The 26,408-nt window shown below is 40.1% G+C and overlaps 1 protein-coding gene and 1 pseudogene across 4 annotated transcripts in view; both read left to right on the top strand.

The window, feature by feature from the left end:
• The first annotated feature begins 3,406 nt into the window (after positions 1 to 3,406).
• Positions 3,407 to 5,288, top strand: LOC108242111 (annotated as a pseudogene).
• Positions 5,289 to 13,432: 8,144 nt separating this feature from the next.
• The window catches only part of LOC108242129 (C-myc promoter-binding protein), an 88,985-nt gene continuing 76,009 nt past the window's right edge, over positions 13,433 to 26,408 (top strand). For all 4 annotated transcript variants that reach the window (XM_037979968.1, XM_017426769.3, XM_037979970.1 and 1 more), the window contains exon 1: positions 13,433 to 13,647. The gene's annotated coding sequence lies outside the window, so the exon portion shown is untranslated. The remainder of the gene's footprint in view (positions 13,648 to 26,408) is intronic.

The raw sequence follows: 26,408 nt of genomic DNA on the forward strand, positions 1-26,408 counted from the left end.
CCGCCTCACTTCCTGTCTGTCTCCTGACCTTCTAATGCACAGAGAGGAGAGCTGCAGACAGGAGCATTTGAAAATGCTTGGATGTCTCTCGTAAAGGCACGCGAACGGTTGCAAAGCCCATCGTTCGCAATCGATCTGCACGAGGAGGGTTTCCAGGAACCCGGTGTCTGTGCGCGCGGCTTGTCTTACAGAGGAGGTTTGAGCCACGACGACACAAGCATGAGCCAAAAAAAAACGGCTCTGAATGCAAACCTGAAGCTTTAACGTTCGATGAGAGGCTAAAGATCTGTAAAATCTGGCAGAAACGAGCATTTATAAGACTCACCTATTCAGTGTTTTCCTGGCAGCGGAGTGTGAGAACAGTCATTTAACGTTTAAAGAACTTTGTTAGGAACAGTTTATTCTTTAAAGTCTGCCCAGCTGTAACCTGAAACACCAAGATGCTTCAGGCTTGTAGGATGATCATTTTGTGTGTGTGTGTGTGTGTGTGTGTGTGTGTGTGAACAAACAGAGCAGCTGTAGTCTAAAACCATTTAAAAGCCAGGATGTTCATTGATCACATCTACGGTATTGATTTAGTCCATCAAACGTCTAAGTGTTTTAAAATATTGAGGCCTAGCAGTCATCAAAGGGATGCCTATCACCTGCCGCCATCTTGAATTGGGTTGATTTCAAACATTAAACACTTGTAGATGTACATTCAGTAATTACCTTTTGCAAGTTTCATTTTAATTTGTCTAGTGGCTCTTCCTGCTTCTCCAGTGCAATTTCTTTTCTTTTTTGTTTAATAAAGGTTACAGTATTTGCCGCCTCATCTGTTTGCCTTTTGATCTTCAGCATCCACTTTCATTCCACCTTAAAACTACTGCATTTTGTAATAAATTAATGCAAGCTAGAATATCCTTGACTAAAGGTAGACATTCACACTGTTAAATCAGTGGTTCCCTCACTTTTCATCTTTTGAGCCTCAAAGAAAACAGCAGTAGAGGTTTGTGACCCAAACCATCACTGGTTTATTACTAATAAAACTAAAAAAAAGTGGGGGTAAACACTTTTAGTGGGCGTACTAATTTTGAAATCAGTTTAACGCTATTGTTTTTTAAAATCTTTTTGTATCAATAATAAAGAAAATATATAAGTCAAAAAAATATTAAAATTTATCTGGACTCATCTGAGGACCTCTGCTTGGTATCACCTACAGGGACCCCTGAATTAATTGATGTCACTCTAAAGATTTGTACTGATTACTAGTGTTGTTCCATCCATCCATCCATCCATCCATCCATCCATCCATCCATCCATCCATCCATCCATCCATCCATCCATCCATCCATCCATCCATCCATCCATAGGTGACAATCCCATTCCATTATTTGGGGGAAATTAAACAGGGAGCTTTATTAGGAGCAGTTTTTTAGGAGGGATGCTTAAGATACAGTCAAATATCCTGTTGTTAAATGAAAAGAAAAATAAACATTTATTACTGTTGTGACCACGTAGACCAGTTGCAGACACATGCTGAATGTATTTCTCCATATTGTTTTGAGAACTTTTTGGATCATTTCTCCATCTGTACTACTTTTTAAATTCATTATGGTGCTTGGTTCTGTTTCCGGATCATGTGGTCAGGTTACTTACAACCCTTTTATTCTCTGTTTGATAAAAATATAAAACCATAAAAAAACATAGAAACAAGTCACACAATAATAAAGTCCAAAAGGAAACATTTTCATCATGACCACAGGGAGGACGGGGCATGCACTAACTTTCAGTGTTGCCATGGAAACGTTAAAAAAAACTGAGATTAGGGTAACTACTGTACTCTTAATGATTGTTGTGCTTACGCTGCAGAGAAAGCTGCTTACTGGAAGCGATTTATTTATGCTTTTATTTATGCTAGAAGCAGAAAAATCAAATGAAGAACAGCCAAAGAATGTGGGTGCGTTCAAGATTCAAAGGCAGATCTTTTACTTGAAAAATGTGAGCTTTCACCAGTAGGCCAACAACACAGTCTTATGAAAACAATATCTACTGAAGCCATGTTATATCCACCGCTCCAGCCCTCAGGTAGACTTTCAATTTCTTACGAGTTATGGAAGAAGCAGAGGGTCTGCACACAGTGAGGTGAAGAGTGTTGGACAACGTCCTGGTCAAAGAAAGGGCAGTGACACCATTTCTGTCCTATGAAAAACCATCAAACACTGACTGAAACTGCAGGAAGTGCAAGGACTAGATAACAGAGGACTGGTGCAGAGTTCTCTGTGATTAGTTTTCTTTCCAGTTGTCTGGGACAGCTAGAAAAATTATTTGCTGTTGACAAATTGGATCAAAGATCAGAACCTTGAACTTTTGTCCAGAAAGGTTTGGTGCTGAGGTGACTAAAGGATAAAGACAGCCAGTCTGGAGGAAGAGGAGGACACAGTGGTTGAAGATGGGAGGTTTGTTGAGTGGTCAGTGTTGTGTTTGGCTGCTGATTGTTGCTTTTACCAGAGTTTGAATGAACCTAATGAACATGAAGTTCAGTCAGAGCTGAATGACGCTGACTTCAGCTCGCTGAGATTTTGTCACGGTCGTCATAAAATTTATATTCCAAGCTGAATATTAGCTGTTCTGATGGCCCAGGGGGATAAGCTGTTGGTCTGTCTGGTAGTGTGTGACCTGATTGACCTGAAACGTCTCCCAGAGGGTAAGAGTTCAAACAGAGACTGGGCAGGGTGTGAGGGGTCTTCTGCAATGGCCTTGGTTTTCCTTGCAGGATGTGGAAACATGCTCCAGGATGGAGCAAGGGGCCGCCAATGGTTTTTGGCTCTCTTTTGATCTCTGAACCACTTTGTCAGCCACAAATGACTCTCTGCACCAACTTCCTGTCCTCAGTTACTGAGCCTGCATACCACACACACAGACAGTATGTCAGCACACTCACCACAGAGGAGTGAAGCTGACAGAGTGAACACTAAAAAACAAAAATGAAACTGTCTGAGCCCTGCGATGGACTTGCGACCTGTCCAGGGTGTCCCCCGCCTCTCACACAGTGACTGCTGGAGACAGGCACCAGCTCCCCGCGACCCGGAATGGAGAAGTGGGAAAAGAAAATGGATGGAAACTATCTGAGTCACAAGGTCAGGGATCAAGTATAACAGGTTTAAGCACCGCTCCGTCCTGGTTGACACAAACCAGGAAATGGTCGGTGACTCTTTGCCACCACAGGAAGACACAGACGATCAGATGTACATTCAGACCAAACTCCCAGCTACCTCTGGGTGAGTCCAGCTGCAGGAGAGAAAACCTGCTGCTTCAAGCTGCTCACACTCCACACACTGAAGGTGAGTCGGAGCAAAAAACACTCAGAGGCAGTTTGAGGGAGTCATGGCTGACTGGACTTTCTGTCTGCTGCTTTTTCAGCTTCACTCAGAGACTAAATCGCTTCCAGATTGGATGAGGATCTCTGCTGTCCGGTCTGTCTTTGGAGATCCTGTTCTTCTGTCCTGTAGCCACAGCTTCTGTAAAGTCTGTCTGAAGGACTGGTGGAGACAGAAACCAACACAGGAGTGTCCAGTTTGTAAGAGAAGATCTTCAAAGTCTGATCCACCCTGTAACCGGGCTCTAAAGAACCTCTCTGAGTCCTTCTCACAGGAGAAACACCACAGAGCTTCAGAGGCTCTCTGCAGTCTGCACGCTGACAAACTCAGCCTCTTCTGCCTGGACCATCAGGAGCTTGTGTGTGCCATCTGCAGAGACTCAAAGAAACACCGACCACAGGTTCAGACCCATCGATGAAGCTGCAGAGGATGGCAGAGAGGATCTGTTGAGATCCCTGGAACCGTTAAAGAAGAAGCTGGAGCTCCGGAAGAAAGTTAAATCTGAGTTTGATCAGATGGCAGAACACATGAAGGTCCAGGCCCGACACACAGAGAGGCAGATTAAGGAGCAGTTTAAGAAGCTTCACCAGTTTCTGACAGAGGAAGAGGAGGCCAGGCTGGCTGCACTGAGGGAGAAAGAGGAGCAGAAGAGCAGGGGGATAAAGAGGAAGATGGAGGCTCTGAGCAGAGAGATGGCAGCTCTTTCAGCCACAGTCAGAGCCACAGAGGAGGAGCTGAGCGCTGAAGACGTCTCATTCCTGTAAAACTACAAGGCTGCGGTGGAAAGAGTCCAGCGCTGCCCCCTGCTGGAGGAGCCACAGCTGCCCTCAAGAGCTCTGATAGACCAGGCCAAACACCTGGGCAACCTGGCCTTCAACATCTGGAACAACATGAAGGACACAGTCTCCTACTCTCCCATCATTCTGGACCCAAACACAGCTCACCCAAACCTCGTCCTGTCTGAAGATCTGACCAGTCTGAGAACCGGACTGAAACAGCAGCTTCCTAATAATCCGGAGAGGTTTGATAACTTCTGCTCTGTCCTGAGTTCTGAGGGATTTACTTCAGGCAATCACAGCTGGGATGTCGAGGCTGGAGACAGCTTTTTCTGGATACTCGGTGTGTTTGCCGAGTCTGTCCCGAGGAAGGGAAGAGTACGGTCTAAAGTGTGGAGACCGTGGTTCTTTCAAGATGAATACATAGCAGGGTCACCAGCAGCTCCTCCCAAAGTTCTCTCAGTCCAGCAGAAGCTGCAGAGGATCAGAGTGAATCTGGACTGGGACAGAGGAAAGTTGTTGTTCTGTGACCTTGATACATACACACCTTCACACACACTTTCACTGAGAGGATGTTTCCAGTCTTTGTTTCTTTGAAACAAATGAAAATACCACCAGTGATGATCTGAGTAACCAAACAGCAGCTTCTGAAAACAGAGTTCAGCCTTATGGATTAGTTTGAACCTCAGCGATCTGAAACAGGAAGTCGGAGATGTAATGATCTGATCTGACTGATCAGCTTCAAATGTGGTCAATTCTCAATTACTCACCTGTGTCCACTTCCCAAACCATCATCTGCCTTTAAAACCTGTTCATGTTCTCCACTTACTCACTGGTCCGGTTTTCCTTGTGTCTCGCTCCTCGTGTTCCCAGCGGTTTGGTTTGGAAGTTTTTGCTGTTTAGTTCTTTCCTGCGACGTCAGCCCTTTGGTTTTTGTTTCCTTAAAATAAATCGTCTCTTTGAGTTTTACAAACATGAGTCTGCATTTTGAGTTCATTTCACTCCAACCTGACGCTGTATCAAGGTCAAATATGATAAAACATGGAGGAGGGGGTGTTAAAATAAGTCAAATCTTAGTTTTACTATAAAGAATTGTGAAATTTCTTTTAAATAGTAATTTATATTTAGAAATACTTTGAGAAGGTGTGACTTATCAGAATTATGATGTGATGATATGATATGTTATCTCTGCATGTTGAAAACAGATAAACCTGCCTGTTCTTTCCTCCCGTGTCACGTGATCCTGATGACCTGTTGTATCACGTGAAACAGACAGCAGTCATCAGCATGTTTATTATCAGATGCCACAAGCTGTTAAGCACAGCTAAAACCATTAACTGCTGCCGTGTGGCAGCAGGCGGCTCGGCCCCATCTGTTGTTTGCAGGGATGTTGAAGCTTTGGAGCAACAGAGGAGCCGAGATGATGACCATTATCCCTTGTTGAAATGTTTCCACTAAATAAATACATTTGGTATAAAAAGATGGTGTTTTTATGATCAAACGTGTCTCGGCTGTTGCTGTCTGCTCAGAAAAAAAAAAGGAACAAGACTTACTGAACAGAAAATCAGCCTTTTCTGCCAAAATGCAGTGAATGCTGAGCTCTGAAGGACTGCTGAAATGAAACTGAATCTTTAAGGTTAAAATAATTGGAACAAAAGCTAAAATTAGCGAAACAAAACCTGAAAGTTAAAATTAGAAAAGCAGTGTCTAAAAGTAAAAGAAAACAGTAACTGAAACTTGAAACCAGCCGAACGGGAGTTAAATGCTAAAAATAACAAAACAACTAAAATATAATAACAAAACAGTTGGCAAAACCTTGAAATAGCAAAAACAGTAGTTAACAGCAAAAACTAGCATAACAGTAGGTAATAACTAAAACTAGAAAAGATAAAACTAGTAAGACAGCAACTAAAAACTAAAACTAGTAAAAACCAGTAGCTAAAATCTGAACTAAAAAACATAGCTATAAGCTAGAACTACCAAAAATGTAGCAATACCTAAAAACAAGCAAAACAGTAGCTAAAAGCTAAAATAAGCAAAACCGTAGCTACCAGTTAAAACTAGAAGAACAGTAACTAAAAGCTAATATCAGCAAAACCTAACTAAAATCTAAACATAAAGCAAACATGCTGAAGTCATTTAAAGAGCACAAAGTTTTAAGAATCTGATGCATTTTTTATAAGAAAAAAGATAACTAAAGGTAAATAATTCAAAAAGTATACAAAAGTTACAAAAAACAGAAGTCTCGGCTGCCATGTTCTGAACGAGCCGAACATTTTGATGTTTGAGTGGTTAAAAAAGCTGAAATTAGGCTGAATTAGTTACAGTTAAAAAAAAAATGTGCAGAAGAAACAGCAAACACTGGAGAGACAGCAGATGGCAGCAGAGACTTAAACAGACAGAAAGTGGTATTTATCTGAGCAGCTCTGAGCAGCTAATGCTGCCTGTTTTTAAAGCACCGAGGCTGCAGCAACATTGAAAAATCTGAAGAGGCTAAAACACGCTGAGTCACTATTTATTGCTGCTCTTTTTTTTTTTTTTTTTGGATGATGTAGGTCAAAAACAAGTGCTTGTAATAAATAAAGAGACGCTCTAGATGTAAAGCGTCGCACAAGTTCATTTAAAGGAACGTGTTCGAAGAGACAAGAATCAAACCAGTTTAACCTCAGTGTCTTACAAACGATTTGACTATTTGTGGCGCACAATTATACAACCTTTCTTAATATACAACCCGTGTATTAATTGCTCTGTAGGAAAAGAACGGAGAAATTTAAAAAGACAAAATGACTAATTACAGAGATTTTTCTTTTTAAGTAACAGCAGCAGCTTTTTTTCATGCAACGTTCACATTTACAGATGAGAGCCATCATTAAAACATTAAAACAACCATCCATCCAGTGTGTCCTTATTAAATGGAAAACGATGATAAACTCGTTTTTGTGTTGGCAGTCTGAATGGAGACATCAACTGTTTTGCAGGAAACCTTTCTCCAGTTAAACTCCACATACACATACACACGTGTAGTTAAAGCAAGAGAAATAAGCCTGTTTTAAATGTTTATCACAGCTATGAGACACTTTTGGTGTCTCTAATCTGTCTAATAAATTAGACAAGATTTAAAAGGGTTTATGACAGGCTTAATGTTTGAGGAAACTCTGCCAGCGCTCCACTGATACACACCAAAAGCTGACTCCAGCTCACGCTGTTTCAGACAGTTTCATCACACGCTGCCCTTCTACTCCAAAACACGAAGAAGAAAACTGGAGTTTTCGTTAATTAGCTGCTATAACTCACACACACACAAACAGGAGAGATGATTGGATAACTAGTACCGATCAGGGCCTGGGGACTGTTTAGATAAAGCTTGTGTAACTCATTTTTTTCTCATTTACACCTAATGATAAACTGGAAGCTCCGGGGGAGCGGGACAAAAGCAGGAAACTGACAGAACACCACCTCTGCAACATCTTCACAGTCTCAGTCCACCTCCACTGAAATAAATGACAGGTCAGTGCTCTTCAAGTACCACGCGTTGATGTTCTGCATGCTGATAATCCAACAATCCACTGGCCTGGATGCCCACACCTGGTTTAGATGGTAGGAAAATGTGGATTTATTGCAACTGATATTGTGACATGAAACAGTAATAATGCACAGGTTTTTTTCTAACATGGTGCAGTCCTAATGCCGATCACTGTTTTGCTGATGGTCCACCAACATAGAGTCTCCGCCTACCCCAACTAACCTCTGCTCTGGCTTTTTATTGAACTCTCTTCAAAATGATTAACATAGACTGAGCCAAAGACTCTTAACTTGTAAAACAGAAACCAATTTATCAGGACAATCCAACCTTTTAAAAGATTATGATGATGTTTTTTGGCCAAGACTCCCAATCTCACTTGTTTACAAGGAACTTTAGTGGGATTTTTTGACTGTGCCTTCAAACACGGTTGACTCAATTACCAGGTCAGGTTTTTTTTTTTAAAAAAAACAACCTACACACAATTATGATATAATTATGACTCACCTTCCGCTACATAACTTCAAAGGAATACTTCATGCTTTCGTTACTTCTTGTTTCATTTACTGCATTTTGGTGCTTTTAAAAAAAGAAAAGGAAAAGAAGAACATTGGGTTTCCCCTCTCAGTTCATGTACGCAGACATTTAGCGGATGGCTCTGAGTACTTTCCTTCTGTAACCGTCAGTGGTGTCACAATGTTGCAACAGATTGAGGGAAATAGTTTGGTGTTTGCTCCTAAATTGAGTTTCTTCAAGTTTCTTTTGTCAAGTTTTGGGATTTTGGATCTTTTAGAATATTAAAATCAACAATGAAGGCAGTTTTTTTTCTCCCAACAGGTTAGCACTTTTTATAAGCTTTCAAAATGTATGAGCATTGGTTCTTTATACTTCCAAAATTTTTAATAAATAGTTGTTTTTGTTCATTTTTAATCCATGCTGTAAATATTTCTAACGCTTTCGGTGAACTGCCTATGCACTTTAAATCTTTGCAGCGCATACTTTGAATACTAGCATAAATGGTCAGGAAGGTGGTTTTATTTAATGTTGACCAAAGACATCTTTGCTTCCTGTAAAATATCAAGCAGTTGTGATCTTTTTGATATAAAAAAATCACTCGCTGTGTTAATCAAAAGACATGGATATGCTGTCATCTTTAGTTTTTAAGCTTCCATATTATTCATTTTTTTAAGAGCTAAAGTTTTTTTTATTTTTATTGCCTGTTACCAAAATTGGAGCGTGTTTTTGTGCCTGTTAGTAAAATATCTCATGGACTACAGGATTGATTTTGATGAAACTCGCAGAAAATACTCACTGAATGTACATTTTCAACTGATGAATCTTTGAAGTCAACCTAATTTAAGAAAACACACAAACAAGGCTCTAACTTAGTCAGTTTTGCAGATAATGGAGTAATACTTGGTGTAGTAGTCGCTGAGAGTCACCAGAACAGATTGAACCAGTTGTTTTTTTTTTTTTTACATTAACTATTCGCGTCAACTCTGCCTCACTGCTAGCAAAATATCTCATGTAACACTGGATGGATCTTAATGACACTTTTAGAAAATGATTAACTGTGATTGACTTTTAGAGACAAACCAATTCAAGATGGCCACCACAGCATGACACCTTTGCTTAAAACTTTGGCATTATTTGGTGGAGTCAACCTTGTTTTTCTGTTAACAAAATATCTCATGAACCACTGGGCTTTAAAAAAAAAAAGCCAGAAAGTAATCACAGGATGTACGTTTACATCCTGTGGAGTCAACGCAATTCAAGATGGCCACATCAGCTAACTGACCTTAGACAACACAAAAATGGCTATACCTCAGTGAATATTGCAGATATTGAGTTGAAATTAGCTGTGGTAGTAGCTGAGAGTCATTCACAACACAATGATGTTACTTTCTCAGCAAAAGATGGTTTTAGTTTAAAACTCTGGGTTAAAAAGTGGCAGGCGATATGCCTTCCTTCAAGGAATGCTAGACTTTTTTTTAGTTTTAGCATCTCACAGAGTACACTAATTTCACTTTACTGGGTTTGAGGGTAGGAAATGAATATTATCTTGCTTGAACATAATGCAAACAGTTCAGCTGGAAGATAAAAAAAGCAACTAAAATAATTTGGTGCATGACTCAGAATACTCTAACTGTGTTTTTTTATACACTCTGCAGCATACTGCACCTGCTCATTAGTGCTCTCTATTCCACCTACAAATTAGCTGTGTCAGTTTTACAAATTGAAAGCCACATACATTTTGAAAACAAAGTGGAAAGAGAGGGATCTGGCAGAGTCGGGAGTTGTAATGGTCGGCAATAGGAAAGATTTGGGGCCAGTTATTTTGTTGGTGTATAACAAGTGTGCGCAGGGAACAAGCTGTCCTCATTCCCTGACATTTTGACAAAGCTGTCTACCCCTTGAAAGGAGCAGGTTGTATTTCTGGAGTTGGACTTGTATTCTTGTTAGTTGCTCAGACTGTATACTCCTCCCTGGTCCAGAAAGTGCTCTATTTGATCCGTTCAGTCCCAGGCCTGCAGGATAGGGTGCTGTGTGTGATTCACAACATGCAGCATCAACAGTATAATCATTATATGTGTCAGTATGGGCTAATTTCACCTGTACAACATGAAGGTTAGAATTAATAACTTGTAACATGCTTTAATAGCCTTATAAAATGGCTTTAATATGTGACAAATAAACTGAAAAATATTTCACTATGAGGATAAACAGTAACAGTCAAAGGCTTAGACACATCAGCTCTATCAAAATTAAATGGGTTGATGCACTTGTGCATTTATAGATTAAAAAAAAAAAGATCATTAGTGTGGCCCATTTGATACAACCTACAGCCTTTTGAACAATGAAACAGTTTCAGGACCCAGAGAAACTCTGTTCTATCAAAAATGTATGAAGTAGGCTGTCAAAGGTTTATTCTTTTTTAATTAGAGTCAAATGTATTGTGTAACAGTTGACGTTAGCATCATTAATCAAGTCCAGAATTAGGTCAATGTCATCACCAAAGAAGTCTGAAGTTTAGATGAGGTAATTTAATTGTCAGCATCAGGTAGATTATATGAACTCCTTCCTGCTGAGAGAAATCGTGATAAAGAGCTGTGTGTGTGTGTGTTTGTTCAGCTGAGAGTTGGAACAAAGAGACCGTAGCTTAGTAGTTAATAGAAAAATATTTCAAACAACACAACTTTCCACAGTGTCAAAAAATCAGACTGACAATACCTCAAGCATCATAAAACACAGAGCTGGACTTAGACTTTTCAACTAAAAAGGTGATCATTCTGAATTAGTTACTTGTTACATATTGAACAACATCTTTGATGACTGTAGAAGGTCTCTTATTATAGTACACCTTGACTATTACATTGCTGGTTTGCTCAGTAAGTGTGGCATCTCACAAGGCTGCAACTGTTAGAGAGCAAGCCATGTGACCACTTTTACATGTTTCTGCAAATCACAGGAGGGAAATGTGCCAGGAGACAGAGGGAGAAGAGGAATGACAAGAGTGTAGGACTGAGGGTAGCAACTCTAAATGTAGAAACAATAACAGGCAAAGGTAGAGAGCTGGCTGACGTGATGCAGAGGAGGAAGGTAGATGTGTTATGTGTACAAGAGACAAAGTGGAAGGGCAGCAAGACTTGCAGCATTGGGGCAGGGTTTAAGCTGGTTTACCATGGTGTGGATAGGAAGATAAATGGAGTAGAGGTGGTTTTGAAGGAGGAGTTGGTGAGGAATGTAGTCAAGGTGAAAAGACTGTCAGATAGGGTGATGTGTCTGAAGGTAGAAGTAGAAGGTCTGATGTTGAATCTTGTCAGTGGTTATTCTCCACAGGTTGGATGTGATTTAGAAGAGAAAGAGAAATACTGGAAGGATCTTGGTGAAGTGATAGAGAGTATTCCCTGGGAGGAGGGAGTGGTGATCAGAGCAGATCTGAATGGACATGTTGGTGAAGGTGAAGATGTTGAGGTTCTCCTTGGGAGTGACAAGGATGGATAGGATTAGGAATGAGGTCATCAGAGGTACAGCACAGGTTGAACAACTGGGAGATAAAGTTAGAGAGGCCAGACTGAGATGGTTTGGACATGTGCAGAGGAGGGACAGTGGGTATATTGGTAGAAGGATGTTAGAGATGCAGCTGCCAGGAAAAAGACAAAGAGGAGATATATGGATGCAGTTAGAGAGGACATGGAGGGAGTTGGAGTGAGGACAGAGGACGCAGAAAACAGAGTTAGATGGAGGAGGATGACTCACTGTGGCGACCCCTGAAAAGGGAACAGCTAAAAGAAGAAGAAGAGTTGTATGAGTGGAATAAAAAATTCTGCTTTAAGAAATAAAACTAGAGCTGTCTGGGTAAAGTGTTTCCAAAATACCACTATAGCTTTAGTTAAAGACTGTTAACTTCATGTTGAAGCAGCTGAAAGTTGCAGCTGAACTCTAAAGGGACAATAAGTCAATGTCAACAAAACAACAGATACCAGATGTTGAATCAATTACATTTTTGATTTCATCAGTGAAGTAAATAGGACAATAGTTTTGCAGTATATTTACTGTAATAAATATGAAATGGAGTGGATTTAAAATTGATTGGTGAAGCACTTTTATTTTACAAAAGAAAAGACTGTTTCTTTACGCTCATATGAAACAAACATGTGAGGAAACCTTTTCCTGTAAAAAGACTGGAGGGATGTTAATTCCTAAATGACTCTCAGGAAGATAATGAGGCACTTACAAAATTATTTATTGTCAAACTGAAACAATTTTTTTCTGTATTTTAGTTTTATTTTTGGATTATTCTGTTATTATTTTATTCCACTACATAATAAGTCACTTTTTAAGCGAAAAGTTTCAGTCCAGTGTTTTGCAAAGAGCATCCACCTCCACAACCTCGCCACATCCCGTATCCACTGACAAGTCCCTGTGTGAGTTTGGCTGCTGTCAACTGTAGTTTTTTATTTTTAGTTTGGTTTTTCTTTTTTTGTTTGTTGTTTGTTTGTTTTTTCTTGTTTTGTTTTTTTTGTTATGCAAGTGGAGGAATCAAGGTAAAAATTATAATAAAAAACATCATTAAAAAGAATGGATTATTTTATGATACGATAAATGTGGGAAAATGTTTTTATTTCTAACAGATTTCAATGGGTGCACTTTTTAAGAAGAAGAAGAAGAAGAATATGTTTATTTCAAACATAATATAAAAATAAAAATAAAATTAAAAATAAATAAAAATAAAAATAAAAAAACATAACATGTCATGTTCAAAAAAAGGGTAGGAAGAAGTGAGAACTATTTAACTCCTACCCCATAAACACATGCAAAGTTTACTTATTAACATTATTATTTATTTATTTATTTATTTTTATTTATTTTTTATTTATTTTTTTTCATTAAATAAAGGGTAGTAAAACTACTAGGAGTTTATGGGAGCATTTGAAACAAAGCTGACAAGGTAAAAAAAAAAACAATTTGAAAATAATGTTACTATTTGACATGTTAATTGACAACACTAAAAATAATAATAATGAAAAACACAAACAAAAATAAATGTGTGGCTGATTTCAGCCACCCCAAAAGGGTTAATCGTGTAATCGTGTCTGTATTGCTCAGTGGGACCCCTTAGGGTCTGACCTTAGGTTCGCCCCTGCAGGGAACCGAAGTGTCCTCTGAAGGCATGGAAACACGAACGTGTGTGTGTGTGTGTGTGTGTGTGTGTGTGTGTGTGTGTGTGTGTGTGTGTGTGCGCGCGTGCCGGCAGATTCCCATCACAACCAAGATGGCGGCGGAGCGGAGAGCCGGCTCGGCGCGGTGACGGACCGACAGAAGCGGCAGCGTCTCCTTCAGTCGGACAGCCAACGCTCAGACTCCGAGGAGGAGGAGGAGGAGGAGAAATAACCTGACGGCGACGAGCAGCGCATCTTCTCACCGCGCTAATGTTGCAGCGGCGCGGGTAGAGGACGGACGCCGACCGAAGTTGACGTTCAACGAGCGGGTAAGTGCGGAGCGACGGACCGTTACTGACTGATTTACCGAACAGCTGCCTGCTGCTACAACCAGCTATAAATCCCTCATGCTAGCTCTGTCACCTCCCTCCTGCTGGCTTGTTTACACCCGGACAATATTAATTGTTTCGTCCCCGTTTGCAGTTCTTTTCTCCCCCACACCTTCGGCGCGTGCCACAGGTTGTTAGGTTGTTTTAAATCGACTTCAGTGAACAGAACATGAATTGGAGTCGCAGGGAAACCAGTCGACCAGAACTCATGTCACCCGAACAGAGCTAAAAATACACCCCAAAATATCACTCATTTGCATTCACACCCCAGTGAACCGGCTTTATGTTTTTGAGTTGCCTTTGTGTTAGAAAATACCTTTCAGAGGTTGTATGAATGGTTTTTTTTTCTGCAGAGTTTTTTTAAAGCTCTGTCAGCTGGTGTGAGCTAAAAGAGGAGTTCGTCGCTGGGGTAAGGGTTGGTGAGTTTATGCTAATGCAGCCCTGGAAACACGAAAGTTTAACATATCCATCTACCACCTTTGGCTTCTCTAAATAAACTCCTACAAGAGCAGATGCTGAGGGAAATTGTTGACAACACTGGAAAGCTGAAAAGGTGAGCAGGATGACCAATTACACGTGCTGTTTACCTGCTCTGCTAGGTTAACTTGAATAAAAATGCAAAAATATGGTCCGAGGACCTTTTGGCAAGTAGAGCTAGGCGAAATGATTGTTACAAAGAAATGCTTTTCATGACAGAGATTAAAACTGAGGTCGTCTTACGCTGAGAAATGACAAAGTTGTTTCTGCTTTAGTCAAACCTGGACAGGAACGTCACATGTGTTGGGAATGACTCTCGGCTACTACCACAGCCGGTTTCAGCTCAGTGTCTGTGAAACTGGCTGCGCCGATGGCACCGCCGTGCTGGCTGGCTTATGTGGCGACCATCTTGAGTTGGACTTGACCCCAAAAGTCAAACGATCACGGCTTTCTGAGAGTTTCGTTTGAAATCCGTGCAGTGGTTCGTGAGATATTTTGCTTACAGACAAAACGGGGTCTGCTCCAACAGCTGATGCTAATTTTTTTTTTTTTTTTTTGAACAAAGGTAGGACTTGGAAGACGGGCTGGGAATGACTCTCGACTTCTATGACGCCAAATTTGAGCACAAATCTGTAAAATTGACTGAATTATAGACATTTTTTCTTTTCTAGGGTTAGATGGCTGAGGCGACCATCTGGTTGGCTCCAAAAGATAATCAGTTGTAGATGTACATCCAGTGCTTTTTTTTCCCTGATAGTTTCATTAAAGTGGTTCATGAGATATTTTGTCCACAAGCAGAGAGAGTTAACTCAAAATAGTAAAAAGCAAAATTTTAAACAAAGATCTTGCGCCATCTGTTCGGGCTCAGCATGTATGTCAAGGAGCAGTCTCAGCTACTACCACACCAAATTTCAGCCCAATATCTGTGAAATTGCCTGAGTTACAGCCATCTGTGCGGATCTTAAGATCAGTCGGCTTTGGCAGCCATCTTGAATCGGCTGACTCCGAAGGATAATCGGTTGTAGTTGTGTAGCCAATGATTACTTTCTGCAGGTTTGCTGGGGTTCATTTGGTAGTTTGGTAAAAGACAGACGCATGAACCCACACAGACAAGGGGGGAAAACAAACATTTTCACCCGCCTTCGCCTTTCGGCAGCGGGGGACAAAAAATGACCTCGGAAAAAACTACAGCTAATCAGCCGTCCCACAAGACGATGAAGCTCCTGGCTCCAGGCCTCGAAAATTCACCAAACATTTATTGTTCCCGTGGAATAAAAATGAGAATTTGTTCACTTGAAAAAACATAATTATGCTGTTTTTCCCTTCCCCGCTCTGTACTTTGTCATACTTATTGCAGAAGAAGTAAGCCTGGCTCCTTTTTTTTCAGTGAACTAAATGCAACTGTAGTTTTAGAACGGCATATTTGTCACTTTGAACATCCCGGCGAAGAAGTGGGAGCAGAAAACGATGCAAACCTGCTACACTTCGGCTCATTTTCTTTGTTTTCTGAACAAATTAATATTGGTTTTGTTAAAGCTTCTGGAAATTTCTGCACCACTTAGCAAATCCAGCAAAGCTCTTTTATCTGTTTTTGATTGGAACAATAATTGTCAATAAAGCATAATTATTGAACAAAGACGTCACACATCCACATTTCACGACTGTTGCAAGCCTACAGCTGTTAGTTTGTTCTTGAAAACCTTGTGCTTTACATTTCAGTTTAAGCTTTCCAGGCTGCAGTCGATTTATTTCATGTTTTGTTTTGTTTTTTATCGCAAAGGATGATTTAAACGGGGAATCATGGATCATAGCAGAACCAACCAAAAGGGAAGTCAGTGTTGATCAGGACTGTACAGGGTGTTGCAATTTGTATTACCTACCACATTTCAGCCGAAATGATCATTTCAAAACCCTTACCAAGTAGTTTTAACCCTCAACAAGTTTTTAGTTTTATTTTAGTATTCGTGTGTGTGTGTGTGTGTGTGGTTGATAATATATGCAACAGGTACTCAGTATTGGTATGGCTCGCAGCTCTGAAAGGTGGGCGATCATGTGCTTGTATGTGGGTGTGTGTTGTGTATTTGCTAGTCTGTTCAGTCTGTCAGCAAAATATCCCTGTTCTTACCCACAGCCTCAAACCTCTGTGTGCTCGTGTTCATTTGTCTGTCTGTCTGCTAGCTGCTGCAGCTAATCGCCCTCAGCAAACACAAACATGACTCTAACTCAGTCAGTTTTACTGATACGGAGCTAAAATCTCGTGTGATCGCAGCTGACACTCATCCTTAACATATAAACAGACCATGAAAGATCTTTATTTGAAACTTTGGCTTGTAAGGTGGTGAGTTAAATGTATTCCTTCAAAGAGCCCTACTGTTTCCTTTATAATCTGTCCTGGACTTTAGCTTCAAACCTATAAACCTTGTGATTTTTGACCATTTAATGTAAACTAAATGCAGCGTTCTTAAGTTGATGTTTTTTCTGGCTTCATAAGAAACATAAAAACATGCATTAAACAAAGTAATTTATTATATTTTGAAGGAGTGGACTGTAGCATTAGAAACATGTCATGTTTTACAGATTTGTGTTTGTGAGAAAACGTGTTCATGGTTGTGGAAACTGAGCTGCAGAAAATATAGTTTCTCTGTGGTGGTGGTGTCAGACATCACAGAAGCAGCTGTGACTGTTTATTTGGGGTTTTGGAGACACTCTGGTTTTCTTTCCTCCAAATGTCTCTTTATTTATTTTGACGATTTTTGCCCAGAACAGACAAGTCTAGTCAAATCTGACATGTGTAAGTAATACAAATAGCCTGCAGCCGGTCATTTTAAAACTTACCTGAAACGTACAAATCTACATATCTTTTGCTTGTGGTGCGTTTATTTAATTCAAGTGTTAGTTTCTGTGATTTTCCTAAAATTTCTCAGCGTTCGCATTATTGTTTTCCTGTTTATAGTTCACTCCATGTGTGTTTTATTTGCAGTCAACAACTTCTGCATACCTTGTTCTATTAGAAACACATTAAGATCTCTTCAATTCCATCAACAATACTTTTCTCTGAAATTTATTTCAGCATACTTGCTCTGTTTTTGTTTTCTTATGCATCTTTTAGCTTTTAGCTGCTGCTAATTTTAGTTTTTTTTTAACGATTGCCTTACTGAAAAATGGTAGCATTTGGCTGCTGTTTTGCTAATTCCACCTCTAAACTACAGTTTTACATTTATCATCTGTTCTGCTCGTTTCAACTTCAACAGTCCCGCTAATTCATTCTTCAACGAATCTCATCAAAGTCATTCAGCACTCGGTATTCAGCCTGCACTTCTGCAGAAAACGCAGTTTGTCTCGTTGGTATTTGCTGTTGTTGAGCCCATGATGGACAGGATGTTTGTCCTCTGCCTTACCATTCACGTCTTGTCTGTTCATGTTCAGGGGACAGAGGGGTGCCTTTTGGGAATGCCAGAGAGAAAAAGAGGTCATAATTGAAATTAAAGAATATCACCTGCCTCAGAGAGTCCAAATGGCACAGACTTTTTGCTTGACCTGGATGTCCGGTACTTCTACCAGAGAGTGACCCATCAAAAGGGTAAACAGTATCTGCTCAGGTGATTGAAGCCTTAAGGTAACCTTGATTTCTGCTTTGCTCAGGTTAAAGCCTGATGTCTTTCCGTCACTGACATCAGACGTTCGCTCTTGTGTTCAGGGATGGGTTTATTACCCCAGGCTCTTGGCGCATGTTACTCTGCACCCTAAATATCCACTGAGCACAAAGAAAGTTTAGAAACAGTCTGAATTTCTGCAGCGTCCTCTTACAGAATGTAAATTCTCTGACATTTACATTCTGATGTGGTGACTGGATCAAGACGCCGCTGAAGATGCACTTCTCTGCTTTTCATTTCAGATGCACAAACTAAATGCTCCGAACTTCGTCTCCCAGGGGTGGTTTTGTAATGAAACCATAGCGGAGTGGTTGCTGCAGTGTAAAGAGTTTTCCTCAGCTTGGTGTGTTTTGATCTGGAGACTGGAAGTAACATTGTGCAGTCTTTTTTAGCTGGGATCAATTTTAGGCTATACAAAGCAGAAAGGGCTATCATCAGTGTCCTAGATTTAAAGAAATAAACTGCAGGCTTCCACTTCAGCAGGTTGGATCTAACTGTGGTTCATTCTCACAATGAAAGGGAGGATAGAAATGGTGACAGAATAAACAAAAAATAGGAGCAAAAACTACATTTCAGTGACAGTCAAATTCTTCTGCACGATGACTTGGTTCACACTTATGTGAGCATTGAAGTTTTCTTTTTTTTCTTTTCAATGTTTGCAGAAATGACCTTTTATGGTGAGTGTAGAAATAAGCTCCTGCCTTTTCCTGCACAATGAAGAAATGTTTTTGTTGATAAACAAACATGTGGATATATGTGTAGTGATATACAACCAATTAAGAGTAAAGAACAGCTTATTTCAGGTTGTGAATTCCCTTGTATGTTTTAAATATCCCCTTTTTACTAGTCTTTGTGCCTTCAAATAAGAACCATGGTGTGGATGTAAGGGTAGGCGTATGGACAGGGGTAAAAGTTGAAAATGGGAGTTGGCCTCAGTGTTCAAAACTTTAGGGGATTTGTTTGTTTCAATGAAGAAACAAAATCAGTTTCCAGTATGTGCTTTTCAAACAACAGTATAAATAGTTCCCATGTGATGTCACACTTCTGGACACTCCCCCTCTCATCACTATTGCAATAGGCAATAGCTGCAGCCACGGCAGAGGAGTCATTTTTTTTTTCAGTTGCAGACTCGCAGACTATTTTTGACTGTAGTCGCATTGGTGGTTTCACGTCTGGTTAAAGGATGTTGTAATCATGCAGACGGTTCAGAAAAGCGTAGTTTTCACTACATTTCTAAAATCAGAACACAATGAATGACCTTGAACAGAGGAGTAGCGTGTGGAACATAGGCCACTCTGGCTGGAGATCATCAACCGCAAAGATCAGCCTTTGAAGACGTCTAGAATATGCTCAGACCACTTTTATTCGGGTAAAAATAACATTAAAAAAAATTCTGTTAAGTAAAGTTAGAGTTTAATTGTATGTATGCTAGAATTACCGGTTTCATGATTTAGAACAGCGGTCCCCAACGTTTTTTAGCTCCAGGGACCGGTTCATTATCAGACAGTATTTTCAGGGACCGATCTTTAAAGGTGTGACGGATAAATACAACAAAATAAAATGATATGACCGGCATGAAAACAGGGGTATTTTTTAAAACATAATAAACGTAAATCCATTGTGTCCTCGCAGGTTTGTTAGTTGCGTCCTGGTATTGTGTTACCAACATGAATAACACCCTGTCCTCCCGCTGATGTTCTCTGGTCAATGTGGCGATGTTTAAACATTAAAATAAGAGACACCACAAATATAAAGTGCACAAAGAATCCAACTCACCATAACTCTGAATCAGTGGAGCCCTGTGTCTGTTTCTCAGTAACCAGACGGTCCCATCTAGGGCTTCCAGAGACGTTTGTCTTTTACTCATTTTGCTGCTTTGGGGTTTGTTTTTAGCGGTAACGTATCACGTGACTTAGATAAGCGTTCTGACACGCATCAAGAGGGAGTCATTGTTGAATGTAAGGGAGAGAATCCGGTCAGTTTTCAAAATAAATGTTGCTCAGACTCCGAAAATAAAAAAACGGAAATACTGTAAGTTAATTATTCTTTCTCTGCGGCACGGTACCAAATGACCCACGGACTGGTACCGGTCCGTGGCCCGGGGGTTGAGGACCTCTGATTTAGAACATCTTTACTGTAGATAATGAAGCTATGCTATGTGCTAAACCCCAATGCTAATGTTACAGTTAAAGAATTAAATTAAAAGTTAAAGAGTTTTTTTTGAGTGATGTAACAAATAGCACAACACTAAAAATTGTTATGGTTGAACCATAAGTGTGAACCATTTTTAGCTCAGATTGTAATCCATAAACACACTGTCAACACTATATGCCTACATGTATGACATTATTGCTTCCTCAGCCAGTCACCAGAACTTTATTAACATGGAGACTTCAGACATCCTTCATAAATCCGTTGAAACACTGATTGTATGAGTCTATTGCTTTCAGCCACATAGCTTCTCCGTGGTGTACACTAAATAATTAACAATGTCATAGTACGAGATGGGCATCAAGTTGCTGGGCTTGTCCAGCATTTCCTCTTTTTCACCTCATATGGGTTAATCCTATATGTGATCTTCTGTATATACATTTCCCTCGCACAGTGGTGAAGAGTAACTAAATACTTGGATTTAGTTTGCTTTGAAGCTGTCGCTGTCTAGTGCTTACCTACAAACATGGCAAAAATATCCCTTCCAGCCAAGACTTGTGAGAACTATGTATTGTCTTGGCATCCTGACCGTCTCTGGTTAGATTACACAAACATTGCTAATAAGCCAAATTAACCAAGGACATCATGACAATACAAACAGCCATGACAACCTTTATAATTCTTTTATTCATTCCTTACGGTTGTTTTTAGGGGTGTTACGGTACACATAATTCATGGTTTTGATTTGTACCTGGGTTTTGGGAGTCACAGTTTGATATGGATTTAGTACAACTGGGAAAATAAAAAAAAAACATGTCAAATGTTCAATTTTTTAGCTTTATTTTAAACAGACAATAACCCTCCAAGAAGCAGAAAAACTAACAAAAACCAGTAGTGTAATGCTGAGGGCATGTGTGAATTTGTATGACTCTACACCCATATAAAAATATCATGCCACCAAATATATACAGTGAAACACACACTGCCAGTACATGTTTGCTTTTCTCAATATGAACATTAAAAAATACAGTACGTCGCTTATTTTGCTCAGACAAAAATAAAATTGCCCGTTGTTGCTCTGCCCACTGATTTGTGGGGTTTAGGGGGTGCTGTGGCACCCTTTGCACCCCTATGTCACATAGCACTGTTGCTATTGGACATGGTCATGTACAGCAAAGTTGGATTTGTCAACTCTGCTAACTTCACTAAGCAACTGCAAAATTGGCGCAGCATTGTGTCCTGCAGGCCACGCGTCGAACAAACGGTCTGACAAACTCCAAAACAGAAAGGTAGCTCTTTAGTTCAGAACAGCGTGTTTGTTTTAAATATTTTATTCTTGTACTTGATGCAAAAAAAAAAGCAGTACATAGTTGACTATCTCTGTGTGAAAATACAACATCAAGAATTATTAAACGCTCAACACCTAGCGTCTCTATTGTTCATTCATGGATAGCCTTTATTAAACACCTGGTGTTGTATATAACAGTGTTTATTTTAGGGCATTTCAAAATGAGGAATTTATGACCCTTTTCAGAGCTGCACAATATATTGAAAAATTTGTTGTCATGGCCATTCAGCGAGTGTCATATCAATATCGCAAAGGAGGGCTTTGACTGCAATAAATCATAGGCCATTATACTTCAGGAACCATTCGTTCATGTTCTGCATGCTGATAATATATTTGATCAGTCTAACGGACTCTCGCTGGTCTTGATGCTCACATCTGGTTTAGATTATCGTGATGACAGAAGACAAAGTCGGGTGAGGAAAGTGTGGGGTTACCATAAATGATAAAGTTTTTGCCAGATTACACAGTGATATCGTACTTCACGGGTTTTTCTATTATCGTGCAGCCTTAACCCTTTGGAGTCTCCGTAGATCCACCAGGAACATCCAATCTTTCCACACGACTGATGTGATTGAAATGAGCAGGCAGGTCTTTAAGCTCCAGAGTGTCACCTGAAATAGCCGTTCTGGCTTTGTTTGGCTACAGAGTGCTTCAGTTTTAATCTTCCTCTACTCCTTTTTCATCCTGGTAGTTAACAAAATAGAGTAAAATCAAATTTGAGTTTCCACACCAAGATGAAAGTGATGACGACCTGTGACTAATGTATGTTTGGTCTGTTTTTATGCACTAGACCCTGACACCTGTACTGTGGTAGTTTGGTACTGATACAAACACAAATGTACTGTTACACCCCTGTTAGAAGTATCTATTAGTATAGGAATACAGCACAAAATATGAGCAGTTTTTATCTGGAGATAATGTCAAGACTCCTGACTTGGTGTTCTGTAAAACACAGCATCCAAATCCAACCCTAAACCCTAATCATTATAAACATCATTTTAGATTTTTTTATTTTCTTTTTGTTGTTGTCCTAACGAACTAGAGTTTGGATTACCCTGCTGTAAAACTAAATGTAAAAAATGTGGTGAGAGATGAACCTTTAAAACAAACTACCTCATTGAGAAAACAAACAACTAAGAATCTTTAACGGGAACTTAAACAACAATAAGAACAACAAACATCCCGGCTAATCCGCCTAACATAATAAATTTAGTCATTTTGGTTTGTGAAATGTGTGGTTCTTATGACACAAAGGACACAACTTTATACAGTCTGGTGTTTTCCTCTGGGAACTTCTTTACCGTCTCGCGTTTCGTTCCAAAAGTTTGCTTTATTTGTGCACACTAAATTATTGTTTTCACAGAGAGCCGACTCTCTCCTCGACAACACGAAGGACCTCGCAGCTGCTTGGAGACGTTCACAGATTTCCAACTTCCCCGATCAATAACTCATTTGCAGAATGCTGTGGAAACGACGCCTGTTTCCAACTGTAACAACAAACTATGATCTAATTTTGTTTAAACGAGTTGTTTTATAAGCTGAAGCAGTAACACTGGTCAGTATGTGCTGAGAGAAGAGGGAAAACTGCGCTGCAAAGAGCAACAACAAAATAGATCCAACTAACGTGACATAAAGTGGATTGTCTTTGGACTCGTGTTCCTTACATTTAAATTATGTTGTTTAATATCACAGAGTGCTGTATCTTCATTAGGGCTTGTTAAGTGGTTATTTTTTTAATGATGGTAAAGTTAAAAAATCATTTAGAAGAGTAAAAGCATGTTTTTCATCAGAATTTACAGGCTGGACGTTCAAGAAATGAAGCTTTAAAGTGGCTTTGAATACTATATGTGGCGCCTAACTTTCTAATTGTAAACAGAAAGTCGTGTTGGCATAAATGCCACGACGTGGTGTCGCTTTTGTTTTAGGGTATCTCGTTCAAAAGGGGGGACACTGTGTTGTAAAAGAAAAGCTGCTGTTGTTCTGCCCGAGGAACATGTTGGAATTGGATTATGCGTTCCCAGGGAATACTATCTCCAAAAACATTAATTAGCTTTAAGCTCAGGTTTTTCGTCTGCCGGGAGACGAGCAGGATGCACCCCTGGTTGGTGTGTGGCATCTGGTGGGAGACAAAATGAATTTAAGGACTTATCAAAAGTGAGATTGATAGTTTCTGTCAAAGGTAGGTACCATTTGCAACACGGACCACGTCACTCAGTTCAGGTGGTTTGGGTGAGAAGTTGGGTTTAGGTGGAGGCTGTGGGGACAGGAGTGGTGGACTCATCCAAAGATGCAAATATTGGTGTACAGATATTGTTTTAATTTCACACAGTATAACTTACCTTGTAAAGATATTATCTTAAAGAACTCTACATAGTTAGTTAGATTAAGGTAAATCATATTAATTAATGCGTCAATTTGGACTCCTGTTTTTGTTTTGTTTACTGAGATCCGATTTTTTGCCTAATGTTGTTTCATGAATACACTCTTCAAATCAAGATGAGGAAAGGCAGAAAATCAATGACTTAAGCAAGCCAATAAAATGCTGCAACAAAACGTGCACCAGTTATAATAAACTCGTGTATGGGTGAACCTGAATGTCTCCCTCATTAAGTATTTTTGAGGGTTAATTTAAAACGCGGCTCTGATTTTCTTCTCAGCTCTGCCTTGAAAACATTTTTTTTTGTCTCTAAAGATTCAGCTCAGACTTTTTCGGCCTCAGTCAAAGCTCCTTCGCTGACGGCTGTAATTTGTCTAATTCTCACCGTTCATTCTGCTGTTGCTCGGTTTGCTGCAGGTTCACGGGGGCAAAAAAGATCATTTCTCTCGCCGTTTTTTCCTAATAACTCAGGGTGGTTATGAGAGGCGGGCAAAGACACCAGACTGCTAATGAAAAGAGCGTAGGCTGGCAACCAGTTTGTGTATTTACATAAATAATTCTGTCAAATGCGAAGCTACAGACTGGAGAACAATTTTCTGCCAGCCAGGGAATTAAAAGATCAAACTGGTGACACAAAGCTGTTCTGAGATCAGGTTTCCTGGAATCATGGTTTGTATTCCCCAGAAAGCTTTACATTACGACTTCCTTAAACAAACACTCTACTTAAAACCAGGATACTAACACCCCATGTTCTACTAAAGACAGGGGCTGTGATTCTCTTGCATAGCTCATGTATAATCAAATAGATACATAAAGTTTTTGTGTGTGTGTGTGTGGTGGGGATTGGAAAATTTGTCCACGATCAATGCGGTGTGCAGGTATCTCAGAGTAACAGTAAAGTGTAAACATAGTTGCCAAAAATGATATTGTGAAAGCATGTTCTACAGGTGAATCCTGAAATGTTGATAAATATTAATATATTTTAAACAGAACACCTTGGATTGCTGCAGTGTGGAAACATACTCATTTGTTGAATGGAACCTGTTTTATGATCCCATTAGGCCTTCCTCGTGCTGTATTACTGTCTTCCTATAATGGCTTGTTAGATTTTATTACTGCCTATAATCTGAAGGCATTTTAAAGGCGTCTGGTAGATTTGTATTCTTTATTTCTTAGATTAAAGGTGGAACACACACACACACACACACACACACACACACACACACACACACACACACACACATATATAAGGCTTGACAAAGAAAGAAGCTACTACGTTGACTTTATAAAATTTGAACAGGGGATGCCACAAAATTGAAAACTTCCTCTTGAAACTGACGACCTGATCTGAAAGTGTACTTGTAAGCGCACACAATCAGCCTTTCCATCGTCACCATTCAGTTCTTCCAAAGTGTCGCCCGTCCACTCTGCTGCACTAGTTTTTATCCCCTGCCACCAAAGTGGAAAAGGGAATAATATTTTTCTGCCTGCGTCTGTGCGTGTGTTCATTTGTCTGTTGCGTCGGCCCAGTATCTCATGAGCCAGTGGATGGATTTTAATTCAACTCTCAGGAAGTAGCCGTTGGATGTACGTCTACAAGCGACTAAATATTGGAGGCAACCTGTCAGTGGCTGCCAGTGTCATCCTGACAAAAAAATTGGGCACGTTTCTGTCATTTTGGTGACGACTTAGTAATGAAGTTTCTGTTCTCGTAGCATCAAACTGTTGAAGACTAGTTGGTGACTTTGAATCGTCATAAAATGGGTGAGTTTTCAGTTGCGGTCTGACTGAATTCTAAGTGTTTGCAAATAAGCCACCAGTGAGCCTTGCAGCTGCATTTTGCACGGCCAATTTTATTTTATTTTTTTAGAAAAAAAACAATCTGTTTTGTGTGCATAGCTTGAAAAATTGCACATTATTTTGATGCCCACATCATACCCACCTCAGCCTAATTGGTACCCATCTTGTCAGCCGCCCCCATGTAATCCACTAAATCCACTGCTCTCTTTTGTCATCTCACAGCACAAAGTCAGCGGTGGTCTTTCCGGGTGTTCCGGTTTGCATGTGTGGGTTTTCTCCAGGTACTTTGGTTTTCTCTCACAGTCCACAAATATCCATGTTGGGTTAATTAGAGATTCTGATGTGACCTGAGGTATGAGTGTGTGTGTGTGTGTGCATGGCTGTTTGTCTTGTGTATGTCTGCGTTTGCCCTTGGATGGACCTTTCAGGGTGTACCTCTAGCTCGATGCAACAGTTTCAATAAAAAGTTAGAACTTTACCAGGAAAAAATCGTTTCGTACTGGATTTCTGTTCTCTTCTTGATGTTACACGACTTGATGTTGGTTGAAGGCAGTTCGGATTAAACGCCCACTGCTTTTGGCTAAATAAAAGCAGATGTTTGACTTCCTACTGGCTCGTGCTTATGTTCTTGAGCACATTCCTTTGCACCTCCACGCGTCTGCCCTGCTGTGGCCGTCTCAGTACTGGATGTCTATACAGCTGGAGCAGAGAGCAGCGCCCGGCCCGTTAGGAACCTCAAGCCAAAGTATCTTTGGTAATTTTCTTCGGCTCCACTCCTCGTGAACTCAAAACAGCTGGAAATCATTGCCCTGTCACTTTGGCTCAAACAAAAGCCTCGTGGAAGCAAGCTGAAAGCCTGTAGGGTCTTGGACATTTCATCGCACTCCGCCCTGAA

This window comes from Kryptolebias marmoratus, linkage group LG15 (assembly GCF_001649575.2).
Source record: "Kryptolebias marmoratus isolate JLee-2015 linkage group LG15, ASM164957v2, whole genome shotgun sequence".
NCBI classification, from domain to species: Eukaryota; Metazoa; Chordata; class Actinopteri; order Cyprinodontiformes; family Rivulidae; genus Kryptolebias; species Kryptolebias marmoratus.